Source organism: Zeugodacus cucurbitae, chromosome 6 (assembly GCF_028554725.1).
Source record: "Zeugodacus cucurbitae isolate PBARC_wt_2022May chromosome 6, idZeuCucr1.2, whole genome shotgun sequence".
NCBI lineage: Eukaryota > Metazoa > Arthropoda > Insecta > Diptera > Tephritidae > Zeugodacus > Zeugodacus cucurbitae.
The window spans coordinates 37,535,384-37,549,048 of NC_071671.1; the positions used below are offsets into that span (position 1 = coordinate 37,535,384).

Sequence of the window (13,665 nt, forward strand, 5' to 3'; positions counted from 1 at the left end):
CGGCGCGGTTGTTGCTTCCGATGATATCAATATCATCGGCGTACGCCAGGAGCTGTACACTCTTGTAGAAGATTGTACCTTCTCGGTTTAGCTCTGCAGCTCTTATAATTTTTTCCAGCATCAGGTTAAAGAAGTCGCACGATAGTGAGTCACCTTGTCTGAAACCTCGTTTGGTATCGAACGGCTCGGAGAGGTCCTTCCCAATCATGACGGAGCTTTTGGTGTTGCTCAACGTCAATTTACACAGCCGTATTAGTTTTGCGGGGATACCAAATTCAGACATCGCGGCGTAAAGGCAACTCCTTTTCGTGCTGTCGAAAGCAGCTTTAAAATCGACAAAAAGGTGGTGTGTGTCGATCCTCTTTTCTCGGGTCTTTTCCAAGATTTGGCGCATGGTGAATATCTGGTCAGTTGTCGATTTTCCAGGTCTAAAGCCACACTGATAAGGTCCAATCAGTTTGTTGACGGTGGGCTTTAGCCTTTCACACAATACGCTCGATAGAACCTTGTATGCGATATTTAGGAGGCTGATCCCACGGTAATTGGCGCAGATTGTGGGATCTCCCTTTTTATGGATTGGGCAGAGCACACTGAGATTCCAATCGTCAGGCATGCTTTCTTCCGACCATATTCTGCAAAGAAGCTGATGCATGCACCTTATCAGTTCTTCGCCGCCGTATTTGAATAGTTTTGCCGGTAATCTATCGGCCCCCGCTGCTTTGTTGTTCTTCAAGCGGGTAATTGCTATTCGAATTTCTTTATGGTCGGGTAATGGAACATCTGTTCCATCGTCATCGATTGGGGGATCGGGTTCGCCATCTCCTGGTGTTGTACTCTCACTGCCATTCAGCAGGTCGGAGAAGTGTTCTCTCCATAATCCCAGTATGCCCTGGACATCGGTTACCAGATTACCACCTTGGTCTCTACATAAGGATGCTCCGGTCTTGAAACCTTCGTTAAGTCGCTTCATTTTTTCATAAAATTTTCGAGCATTCCCTCTGTCTGCCAGCTTCTCAAGCTCTTCGTACTCACGCATTTCGGCCTCTTTCTTTTTTTGTCTGCAAATGCGTCTCGCTTCCCTCTTCAGCTCTCGGTATCTATCCCATCCCGCACGTGTTGTGGTCGTTTGCAATGTTGCGAGGTAGGCAGTCTGTTTTCTCTCCGCTGCGAGACGGCACTCCTCCTCGTACCAGCTTGTTTTTTGTCGTTGCCGAAAACCAATTGTTTCGGCTGCAGCGGTACGCAGTGAGTTTGAGATGCCGTTCCACAGTTCCCTTATACCGAGATGCTGATGAGTGCTCTCAGAGAGCAGGAGTGCAAGTCGAGTAGAGTATTTCGTGGCTGTATGTACATATGTATGTATAATTAGAACTAAAGTGTTATATATGCTGATGTATAGATACATATATACATAGTTCAACTATGAATGCTTGCTGCAATTTGGGTATTCATAAATGTTCACGATCTTTTCAATGAACCTAGACCCCGTATATACCAAATTCAAACCACTTAAATTACCAATATTTAAGCACAGTTGTTGTTTACTATTGTAAATGTGGAATTAACATTTATCCATTCGCAAATAATTAACTTCTCTATTTTTGTTTTATCAAATAATAAAGAAAAGGTTCGTTGTATTATTGGGTTCTAGGTTACTTGGTCGTTAATGGCAAAAATTCGAAATACCTCACCTCAGTGTAATTATATGTATGTATATAGCTTTTTGTACTCTGTGCTTTATTATTAATTCTGAGCAGACTGCTCGAATTGACGGACTATGTAGGTATTATACATACATAGCAACAAAACTAAAAGAAATCCATATTCAGAAATGGAAAGTGCTGAAATTTGTGGTTAACTCACTTTCCATAGCTTTCCCAATATTAAATGTGCACATTTAAATAAATTATTCTGAATGAATGCAAATTATTGTGCCAAAATTATGAAAAGTAAAAAAAAAATATTCTTTAATCGAAGAAGATAGTTCAGTTTTATTTGTTCCGAAGGTTGTACTTGTGGATGTCGTTTACTATTCTCAATGATGATCACTAATGTCTGATGATTCCTGTTTTTAAGGCAAAGTTTAGATAAGCCCGCTGTGAAACTGATGCCCAGTTTTTATTATATAATATTTGCTAGAAAGAAACGGAATGATAATATGATAATATTCTACTGTACTGAATATCAAAAAATATGTTTTAATAAAAATTTATTTACCAGAAGTATTTGAGGCAACTTAAAAACTTCGAAAACCCAGAATAATTCGAATATTCCTGTTTGAAAGTAATTTCATGGAACAGTGTCACTCTTAGACTACATCTAACGGTATTAAATATATACTCAATACAAGTACGAATTTTCTTAAGTACACACCATATGTACGTACATACATATTGAACACGAAAGAAATGGGAAGGGACCCGGTAATAAAAGAGGGCGCAAAAAAAAAGTGGAAATAAATAAAGTACGTATGTCCAAACATATGTACATATGTATATAGATAATTTCGGCCTTACCTCTCTAAGCGTTCTTCTTGCCTTCCCTTTTCGGTTTGTTTGCAAGCACAACAAAATAGCGTTAGCCAGGGAACTGGCGAAGAAGTGCCTCGTAAATACATTGGGCTGAAATTTTATTGTTGCACGAATACAAGCTTGACTTTAATTGCGAAGACGAGCTTGAATGGTGCGGCGGCGTTAAGTACTTTCTGGGTGACTAGGCCAATAGCCAACTAACTGTGGCACTAAGATCGCCGATGCATGGCCATTACAAAACGAAGGTGAAAAAAAGCCCAATAAATGCGAAAACGTGTCTGCGGGTATTAGCTACTCCAACACATACTTGAATACAAACATATGTACGTACATGTACAGGTAAATAAAACGGCGCGCTTGGGTGTGTGTTGAAGCGGTAAACGGCTGTTAGTTGAAGGGATTGGCGGACTTTCGAGTTTTACGTATGTATGTATGTGGCTATGTTCAATAGATGTATTAGATACGATTTACAAGACGATTGTGTTACGATATTAAATTGCTAGCTAACCACTAAACGATATTTTAAGATATAAGTATGTACATATGTATTTGCTTAAATAAACAAGCTGTACTTATTAATTAGTTTTTTTTTAGAAAATTCAAATTTGAAAATAATTTTATATACACATGAAAACGTATGAAACGTAGATATGACGGAGTCGACAATTAATTTTATACTAACGTACAATACAAATATAAATATATTGCCAATAATCGTATTGAATGCCTCGCTATGAATCGGTGCTAATTATCGCAAGCACTTATTAGCCCTGAATAATTGTGTCTTGCTTAGAAGCAAATTAACTACAATTACATGTATACAAAAGCTTATAAAGATAAAATTATTATAGAATAATTGCAAGAAACTTACTACATATTTAACCAATAAGGTTAGTGTTTCCTTCAACATAAGTAAGTATCGCCATTGTTAAATTCCTTGCATGCGGAGGAAGATACCAAATCTGGTTGTGGAGGTCGTTAGTATGCTCATGTACATGTATGTATAATGTACAGCTGTGTACTTGTATTTTCATTGGCAAATTATTCGTCATTAATGCAATATTTCTATATATTTCTCAACAGATGTACATTTTCAGCCAATCTCGTTAGATCTCTCTCTTACGGCACACCTACAGCTGGTGACAAGTGTCAGAACACAATTAAGATACTCTTCTGTTCTGTTTTCTCGTTTTAGGCGGTTAGTTGGGTCACAATATATAATATATTATCCAAAAGTATTCAATCGATTCGAGTAACATTCTAAGAGATAAATTTGTCTCAAGATTATTATAAGTTTATCTCAAAACTAAATGTTTAAAGAACGCAATGAACGCAATTTCTTGAAAAGTTTTGAAGCGACTTTGTTCAAATTTTGTACAACTCTTTCAAATAATGTTATTTATATCTAGTTATTGATAAAAGATTTATTTTTATTACAACTAATTCTTTCGAGCTAATTAAGGCGAAAAGTTGACAAAAAACGGTTTAAATATGTATCTTTGATATGTTGAATTGTTTAAATGAAATATTATATATAATTTCATTTGAAAATAATGGATATCAGACAAAAAAATTATATTGAAACTCATAATTATGTTTATAAATATTTTGTAGCTTAATTTCAAACATTTAAAAGTTTGCTACAGCTCAAAGTAGTTGGAAGTAGTTAATTAAAATTAAAAAAATGTCCTCTGAAATCCACCAAGCCTCTTAAGTAAACTTCGAAATCTTTTTATTATATATTCATTATTTTGCAAAGAGTTATCAGGTAGTAATTTTATTTGGGAAAGACTTCCTTATACGTAGAAAAAAAAATTGCCCTAGAAAATTAGTCACACTGCTGTGTACATATAACACCTTGCTTATGGAAAAAATTTCAAGAAACAAGTGCGCTCATACACAATTTAATTTATCTGTTTATAGGAACTCTTTGATTAAGATTAAATTCCACGAAGAGAAATTATGTTGTATTACAGTTACTCACTACCTTCCTCCCAAAGGCCTAGGACTGACAACCACTTAACCTAACCACCTACTTCTGAGATAAACTAAGTCGTCACATTCATAAGGCCGTCATATTCATAAGGCGAAATTACTTAGTTTGTGACTAACTAAGAATGAGCAATTAATTAATTATTTACATATTTTTTATGAAAATTATATCTTTATTAATTCATGTACTCAAATATTATATTCAAAAGAGCAAATGCACCTTGTTGTTGAGATTGCTATGATTCTCTGATCGACTTCCAATCGTTGACACTTTAGACACTGCGTCCAAATATATATATATATATATACATACCAGCATTGGTACAACCAACTACTAACAAGATAAAGTATTATATGAATCTACCTGACAAATGATACATTGCCGCGGAGACCTTCGACTGCAATGACTCGTATGTAGTCATAACGGCACTACTGGCGTGATGGCCCAATGTGAATGCAAGTTGCAATTAGTCAGCGAATTAAATGGCAGAAGCAGTTAGTGAGGCAGTCAGTCACTAGAGAAATTTGTGTTAATGTTTAGCGTTATGGACATACATATGTATAGTATTGTTTGAAAAAATAAACAGTTAAAGACGTCTTCAAAAACATATTTTAGTTTAGTGCTAATAACATTTTATACAAATATTGTTTAATGATTTCGCCGGGTTTTAGTTATGGAATTTGGGTGAATTTTGCAATTACACAAACTGCCATATACAAAACCATAAGTACATATGTATGTATGTATGTATGTGTGAGTGTGTGCTGCAGACTGCTTCGTTAAGTTTCACCACCGTGTAAACATGCACCAGTCCGTAGCAAACGAATGCAATGCATTTGTGCGAACAATTGTCTGTTGGTTTATGCGACGGTGCACAATTATATTTTGGTGGCAACGTTAGCAATTGCACCTGCTCGTTATGTGCAACGCTTCACTTCACAACCCAAACATGTTAAGTTTCCAATTGCTGTTGAAGCCATGAATCAGAAAATGGTGAGGATGCATGCACTGAATACTAGAAGTTCTCACAGAATTTAATTATGTATCAGCAATGTGCATATTACATTGTTCTTCTCAGCCATTTATGACAATAATAATAATTACATAATCATATGTATAACCTGTGGGTTCAAAATAGGCTTAACACACAGATTATCGCGAGAGTTTAGCACTCTATTATGCTTTAAAGAGATTGCTAATAAATTCTGATTCTCTCTGTTACGATTATGTGAACCAGAATATTAAGAATAAGTAACAATATTGCGAAAAGCTAAGTTACAAACGAAGCGACGTGTCAAACATTTATAATAATAGTAAGCCTCTTCTCCTCTCGAGTATGATGTCTGTCAAACGAATATATCTTTCAAACTAATATGGTATCTGATGAAACAGTTTATATAGTATATTCATGTTTTTGTAGAACTGAATCATGGATACTCAACCTAGGTTGAACTTCTTCTATTATTTGTAGATCGAGCATATTTTAAGCCAACTCGAGACGTCTTCTTTTTGAAAAGCTTTTTTAGATTTTAGCTTTGGCGCTAAAATATCCAGAAACCCTATATGCTGGATAATGGTAGTTAATCATTTATCAAGAGAAAAGGTTAGGTTAGATTAGTAGGTAAATCTCTGTATATGCAGGAAGAGCTCATTTGGACAGTTTTGGGCGCTGTCCTTTGTGATAACAATAAACTCCTAATGGATCAACAAGACCATTATGATTCTGAAAAATGCTTGAAATCTGTTACAAACTTCTTTAGACGGCTAATATCAATTCTAGCCAATTCACTAGGACGCCGAAGGTGAGCCTTCAAAGGTGTTTCAACATCAGTCTGGCAAAAACTGGGCAATGGAGAAGGAAATGCTTAGATGATTCCACCTCTCCTTCCTCCATCAAGAGAATAATGCGTACTAAATTCGTTTAATCAAAATTAAATCTCAATCTAAATAATTTTAACTGAGATATTAGCATTTCGTTGGCGTACCATTATTTGCTACAGTTGTATTAAATTATATTATTTTAACTTTTAACTTTTTTCTAATACTTTTTAACAACAATATGATAGAAATTTTCATTTGCTTAAGCTTTTGATGAAAGCTTGAGTTGTCAACCTTCCAAACGAAACAGAATGTTATTAAGTTTTTTACAAAGCCTCATATCCATTCCAGTTTCAGCTTTTGCTTGTGACAATACAATTCACATTTCTTATGCACAATTCTAAACGGAAAAGGGAAACAAAGCCAAATATATTCCTAAAGACAATAAAGACAATCACATTCGCAGTGACAATGAGTGAATTATGGCTCACAGTTAATTTTAAATAATTTTCGGCGGGCAAAATTTTCTTTTTATGTGTCTAAAAATACTTACGGTTTTACAAGAATAAAAGTTATACAAAAATATTCAAACTAAATCAAAATTAACAGTATTATGTTTAAATAATGCCAAATTGTACTAATTTTTTTATTTTATTTTTCAGAAAAAGACAAAACGTTGGAATAAAGAGTGACGATTGGTGAGTTTAAGTTCTTGTATCTCTGCGTGTGAAAAGTGTTTCCAGTTATTCTCTAATAAATATATTCTGTTCGCATACTTAAATGAACAAGTAAACGTAAACCTCCGAGTTTAATTCTTTATAAATTTGCTTTCGCCTCGGAGGCAGCTTAGAACTTATAGAACTTATAGAACTTTTCGTTGTCACTTGTGAATGAAAGCTTGATCAAACATCTAACTAAGATGGAACGTCTTGAAGGCATTGGAAATCAAAAATATTCCATTTTACAGGTGAACTTTCATTTGTAAATAATTAATACTAAAAAATAATAACATTGAACCTAAAAATTATGTTTGAAAATGTTTTGTGGCTTAATTTCAAATATATAAAAGTTTCCTTAAGCTGAAATCAAAATGTAAGAGATTGAGTTGACGAGAATAAAGGTGGAACATGTTGAGTATATTGAGCACATTAATGGTGGATTAGAAATCACAACCACAATGCCAGCACTAGCGAAACCGAGGAAGATGTTATAGAAATGGCTTGACATCATTTTCGCCCATGGATTGATTGCTGAAAAATGTTGCATAACTGATTTGAAAGTATGTAAAAGTTTGATGACTAAATGTATACTTAGGAAAGAAGAAAAACCAACAATAAAATTAACTTTTTGTGTTTGTCAAAAGCAAAAAAAAAACTTATCCAGCGCGTTTATTTGTTGATGATCTTCCATTACGAACTTCAGCTCACAGCCGCGCTGTGATTGCAGCAATTCGCATGTTCGTTGCCAGTAATTAGTGAGACAAACGGACGGACGCCTAATTTTCGAAATAATTGTTTGTTTAGCAACAGGGATGGATAACGAAAATGTTTAAGTGTGCCTAATTTGGCAAGAACGGTACATATGTATGTATGTATGTACTTAAACATATCATTGGTAGCTGATTACCTTGCTTGGTTTGAACGTCTGTCTGATCTTTTACGACAGTTTAAAGTTCAGCCTTTCTGAAGTTGAACAAATATTCCACAAGTCTTAAACCTTAAATTTACAATTTGATAAAGCTTCGCAACTAGTCCTTCTGCTATTTAGCGACAGCTTAAAACTGTTCATTGATCCGCTAGTTAATATTGCAACGAGAAAGCTTAAACTATCTGCTCATATAAAATACATGTAGTATCTGTCGGCATTTGTGCTTGTAATCGTGTTCATAAGCCAAAAAGCAATGCGTATTTTTCATTACTTACTTTTTGATGTTCTACAAATTATTAGAAAGTTCTAATCGCCCAGAACTTGTCTTTCGTTCAATTGGATGACTTGAAATAAATTAAGCAACTTCAACAAAATGGAAATTTATTAGCTTTAAAGTGCTTTCGATGGATTGCGCATACACATGAACATACATACATACATGTATGTATATGTATATGTAGAATATGCTATGCTCTTATCAAAGCATGTTGTCTTAAGTGTCAGATAACGGAGGCTTTAATCTTCACGCTCCGACGTAGGAATGCTTACAAGCATATCGTTGCTTTCATACAAACATATGCTCATACATACATACAAAAGCTTTTCCTTACTTGTTTAAACAAATGCGAGTATGTCCATGTGATTAAATGCATACATATGTACATACATATTTACGAGCCATGTAAGCTTTGGGGTCACTAAAATTTCACTTGATTAAATTTATTTGTAATTTCATAATCGGTTAACATGAAAGCGGCATTAGCATATGTAGCGCCCTGAAATGAAATTAATAATGTACGGCTACGAAAAATTCCAACACAATAAATACATATAATGATAAAACAACTGGAAAAATATTCAAAACAGTAGAAAGGTAAAAAGCAGATAAAATACCGTTCACAAACACAAACATACATATATACCAATATACATGCATATATACATATATATAGTATATGTACATTCATAACTATGTGCTTAAGCGTGTGAGTGGCTACTTTGCCATAATCTCCAAATATCTATCCAAATATGTTCATATATACATACATACATACATAAGTACACTCATTGGACCATTAACAAAATCCATACATACACACTCACATACTTAGCATAAACTCAATCACATACCGACGACACGTATAGGTGTGTAAATATGCGGTCATGTGAAATGTCGAACTTATTGATCAAGGCAAGGCAATGTTCGGAGTGTTCGATAAAAGAGTGATCTTATGTATATCAGTATGGCGGCTTGCTTGGCCAAGACTAAGCAGCCAAATGGCCGAGTTTGTTTGAGCATATGTGTATGTGTGTGTGTGTGGTTATCTGCTTGGCTGACAGGTCGATTGGCCTCACTTGCCAAACGCACGCGTGTGTCTCGCTGTTTCGTTTTGTGGGTAATTAAGTCAGACGGGCTTGTGGCGCTATCGTATGACAAACCGATCCTACTTACACTATTTAGTCTTGTGGCATTTTAACGCATTCTTGCATCACAAATGCATTTTAACTTTCAAAAAGATTCCGCGTAATTTGGACTCATATATTTTATATACAGACATTCATGCAGATTTACAGACCTGTAGATGATAATTTTGTATGTATGTATCGGTATTCGAACCTTTATAGTGCTAATTAACAAAGGCAAATATGCAAAAACGTTACATACATATCGGGTGTCTAATAATGTTTTTCCACTCCTCTCTCCTTTCTACTTTAGTTCTTAAGTGGCTGATTGGCGTGTGTAACCTTAGTAAGCTTTTTTTATTTCTCGCTGTGATACCAACAGCAGCCAGGTCCTTCTACTCTTGGTCTTTCCAACAGAGTGGAGATCTTACTTTTCCTCTGCTTCCCGCGCAAATTTTCACGTCTGATATTGTATCGAATATTTTCCAATATTTGGCGCAAGGTGAATATCTGGTCAGTTGTAGATTTTTCAGGTCAAAAGCCTCACTAATAAACTCCAATCAGTTTGTTGACGGTGTGCTTTAGTCTTTCACACAGTACGCTCAGTGGGACCTTATTTGAGATATTGGAGGTTAGCTAATATCATTTTTAAACGCTTACAATAAATAGTTTTACAGAAAAACATATTATGGGGAGGGATCGTGATGCAACCGCTGTGTTACAAAATTCATTTAGATAAATCTTAGATCATATAGACAGACAGCCCTGCCATGTTGATTCAGCTCTTCTCCAATACAATTGCGGTTCTCATACTTGAAAGCTTCAGACTAAAGTTTTACGAAAAGCACTTAATATATGTACATAAAAATACATAAAAGAATATGGACAATATGTTCATTGGCCTTAGCCTGCATTCTTCACAATACAAACCACACTCATGGCTTTGTACATAGAAATGCGTAAAAGCATCTGAAAACTTTATTTAATAGACCACATTGTCTCTTCAAATCATTGCTATTTATGCGGCTGTCGCGACATTTCGATTAATCATTGTGCCGGAGGTCGTTTTATAGCTTTTGAAAGTGTGATACTTCATTTCGAGTTAAGTAAAAGTAGCTGGGTGGCAAAGACAACAGATACAGCGCCAGCACACATTTCTACATAACGATAAAGACACAAGCGTGTGTATGAGTGTGTCTCCCTTAGTACACGTTAATGACCAGCGTGTATTCTAAGAATTCCGGCGCATTAAGATTAGTTGAAGTTTATTTTTATTGATTTGTTTTTATATAAGAAGCGCTCTACCATTTTCGAACACAACTTCGCTGAGGGCTTCGGCGCCAATAAGATATTAAAAACAAATTTATAATGTAAAAGCTTACATTCAAAAGATTCTAAGGCAAAAGATTTAAGGCACGATAACCAGAGGCTACAGTAATCTTTCTGTCTTTGTTTTTTTTTTGTTGTTTACATTTATAACTTTATTCGATTGCATCTCCATTTTGTGTTGTCTGCTTAGTTGACAACAAAACGAAATCGAACAAAGAATTTAAGAACCACAGCGCCGTTGATGATTAACACCACGAAGCTATCTGCAGGGATAAAGGGATGTCCAACTTATTCCAGTGTGAGCGCGCCTCAAAATTTGCGTTTTTTATAACATTTTGCATTATTGCCATATCAGACAAAATACTAATTTTTGGGCATTTAAATTAAAATACCCAACATTTATTATGGTTAAAAATTATTATATACTGAATGTTTAATATAAAATAACTTATTTCAGTTTCATTTAGTGATAAAATGGTATATTAAAATAGCCGGTTTTCGAAGTTTCAGTAATAAATATGGTCAATTATTAAGTGTCAACTGAAAATAAATCAATTTCTTTTATAATTTTCCATGAAAAATTAGTTTCTCGCTGCTGCAATTCAGAAAAATATTCTTAAACCACTTTTAAATTACGCGTTTTCATTTATATTTATTGTTATAAGTTCTTATTAGTGATCTTGCAAGGCGGATAAAAATGTCTCCATCGATTTATTTTTTTTGCAACATTTCAATATGGCCTTTCCAGTTTCCCAATTGCGAAACGTCAAAACCTCCTCATCTCGACAAACTGTCAAAGTTTAGGTGGTTTTGACGTTTACAATTACGCTCTCACTTCCAGTGATATGAGAGTTGTACATCTCTTTATTACTGCTATCTGTTCAAATAAATGGTCTACAAAGCGCAATCAACTAGAATAAACACGCTATAAAGCAGAGATAAAGAGATGAAGAACTCTCATATCACTGGAAGTCAGAGCGCAATATTAAACGTCAAAACCTCCTCGACTTTGACAGTTGACTGGATTTATGAGGTTTTGACGTTTCGCAATTGGGAAACCGGAAAGGCCAGATTGAAATGTTGCCAAAAAAATAATGCGATGGAGACTTTTTTAACGGCGGTGCAATATTACTAATAAGAACTTAAAACAATAAATATAAATGAAAACGCGAAATTTAAAAGTGGTTTAAGAATATTTTTGTGCAGCATCGAGAAACTATTTTTTCGTGGAAAATTATAAAAGAAATTGATTAATTTTCAGTTGACACTTAATAATTGACCTTATTTATTATTGAAAGTTCGAAAATATCGCTAAATGAAATTGAAATAAGTTATTTTTATATTAAACATTCAGTATATAATAGTTTAACCATAATAAATGTTGGGTATTTTAATTTAAATGCCCAAAAATTATTATTTTGTCTGATCTGGTAATAATGCAAAATGTTATAAAAAACGCAAATTTTGAGGCGCTCTCACACTGGAATGAGTTGGACATCCCTTTATCCCTGCTGTAAAGTGTGGAAATGCACTACCCTGTCAAACAATCTGAGTTCCTTTATTGCTGTTGTCATATGAGAGAGCAAGTTCAGAAGGGAATTAAGTTTAGAAAATTTTAATTTTGCAATGATTTCTGGAGTTTACCTTTCGAAATGAGCAAATTATCTGATATCATAGCCTGTCACAACATAAGCGTTCATGCACTCGTATGCAGTAGATAAGATATAGAGGTAAATAAAATGTAGATGACAATAAGAACCGTTAACCAAGTTGAATGTATATACAGTGGAACTTCCATAACTCGAAGTCTTGAATTGCCAATAGTGTTTAGAAGCCAAGTTTCATAAAAATTTGCTTCCATAAATCGAACTTTTCGACCAAGGCATAACACAAAATTTAAAATTTTGTTATCTAGACAGAAAAATAAAACAGTCCCTCTATTTCTTATGAACAAAAATATGATATTAGACTCATAGATTGCATAAATCACATAACAAAGGCATGGGATACATTCGTCAAGAGCCAAACAACAACAAGCAAAATTACAGAATACATGTTTTAACATATGAAGATAAAACTTTATGCGAAGTAAATAAATAAAACTGTGTTAAAATCAATAATTTACAGCTTTTGAAAAATTATATGTTTTAATGAAACCTTCTATATCTCCGCTTTAACTCTAAGTCTTTAAGTGGATTATGGTGATTCCAGTTAGGAAAGTTCAACTGTATATGTTTTTAGAAACTCGAACGAACACTTTCTTTAAGGACTGTTTTTTTCATTCGAGGTCTAACTGGGTCCCAAAAAATATGCATACGTCAGAAGACACTTAAAGGCATACTGTTTAGCTCTTCCTTCCTAAATTATGTGATGTGCAAGAGATATATATGCCGAACATAAATTCGAACATTATAGAAAGGTTGTTTCGACCGGTAGTCTTCCCTAGGTTCACCCTTCAGTTATAGAATTTGTATTGCGCAAAATTTACCCATAAATCAATCCAAAGGCAGTATAATTTGAAATATTCATTCGGAGGGATACATGAATAATGCTCTTGGGCAACTGTTTAGTTGCGCTGTGGTAGAGCGAATATGCTCTTCGTTGTTCGAAAGAAGCAAATAGTGAAGCGCAGTTGCATGAATTGCAAGTCTGACCTTACATACATACGATTGTACTTTTTTAGGTATGCACAGCAATCATGTAACATAATTTCGTAACCTTTTATTTACCCATAAAATAAACATTTTAATTGATTTTTTTAATTAAATCCGATTACAGTAAAAATGACAATTGCATGGAGCGAAGCATACGAACTGAAATTAGCGCCACATCAAAATCAAAATCGAAACAAATTGCAGCTTTTGGGATTTTTTATTTTCCAATTCGAACCACCACAACCTTGCCTTGGCCAAATTTGAAAGTTTTATGAATTCGATGATGGGT

The 13,665-nt window shown here is 34.4% G+C and overlaps 1 protein-coding gene across 6 annotated transcripts in view; it reads left to right on the forward strand.

Annotated features, from left to right (window-relative positions):
• The window catches only part of LOC105217808 (rho GTPase-activating protein conundrum), a 47,495-nt gene that overhangs the window by 24,852 nt on the left and 8,978 nt on the right, over window positions 1–13,665 (forward strand). For 5 of the 6 annotated variants that reach the window (XM_029043768.2, XM_029043767.2, XM_011193008.3 and 2 more), the window contains one exon: window positions 7,005–7,040. The exons of the other annotated variant lie outside the window; for it this stretch is intronic. The gene's annotated coding sequence lies outside the window, so the exon portion shown is untranslated. The remainder of the gene's footprint in view (window positions 1–7,004; window positions 7,041–13,665) is intronic. 6 annotated transcript variants of the gene reach the window in all.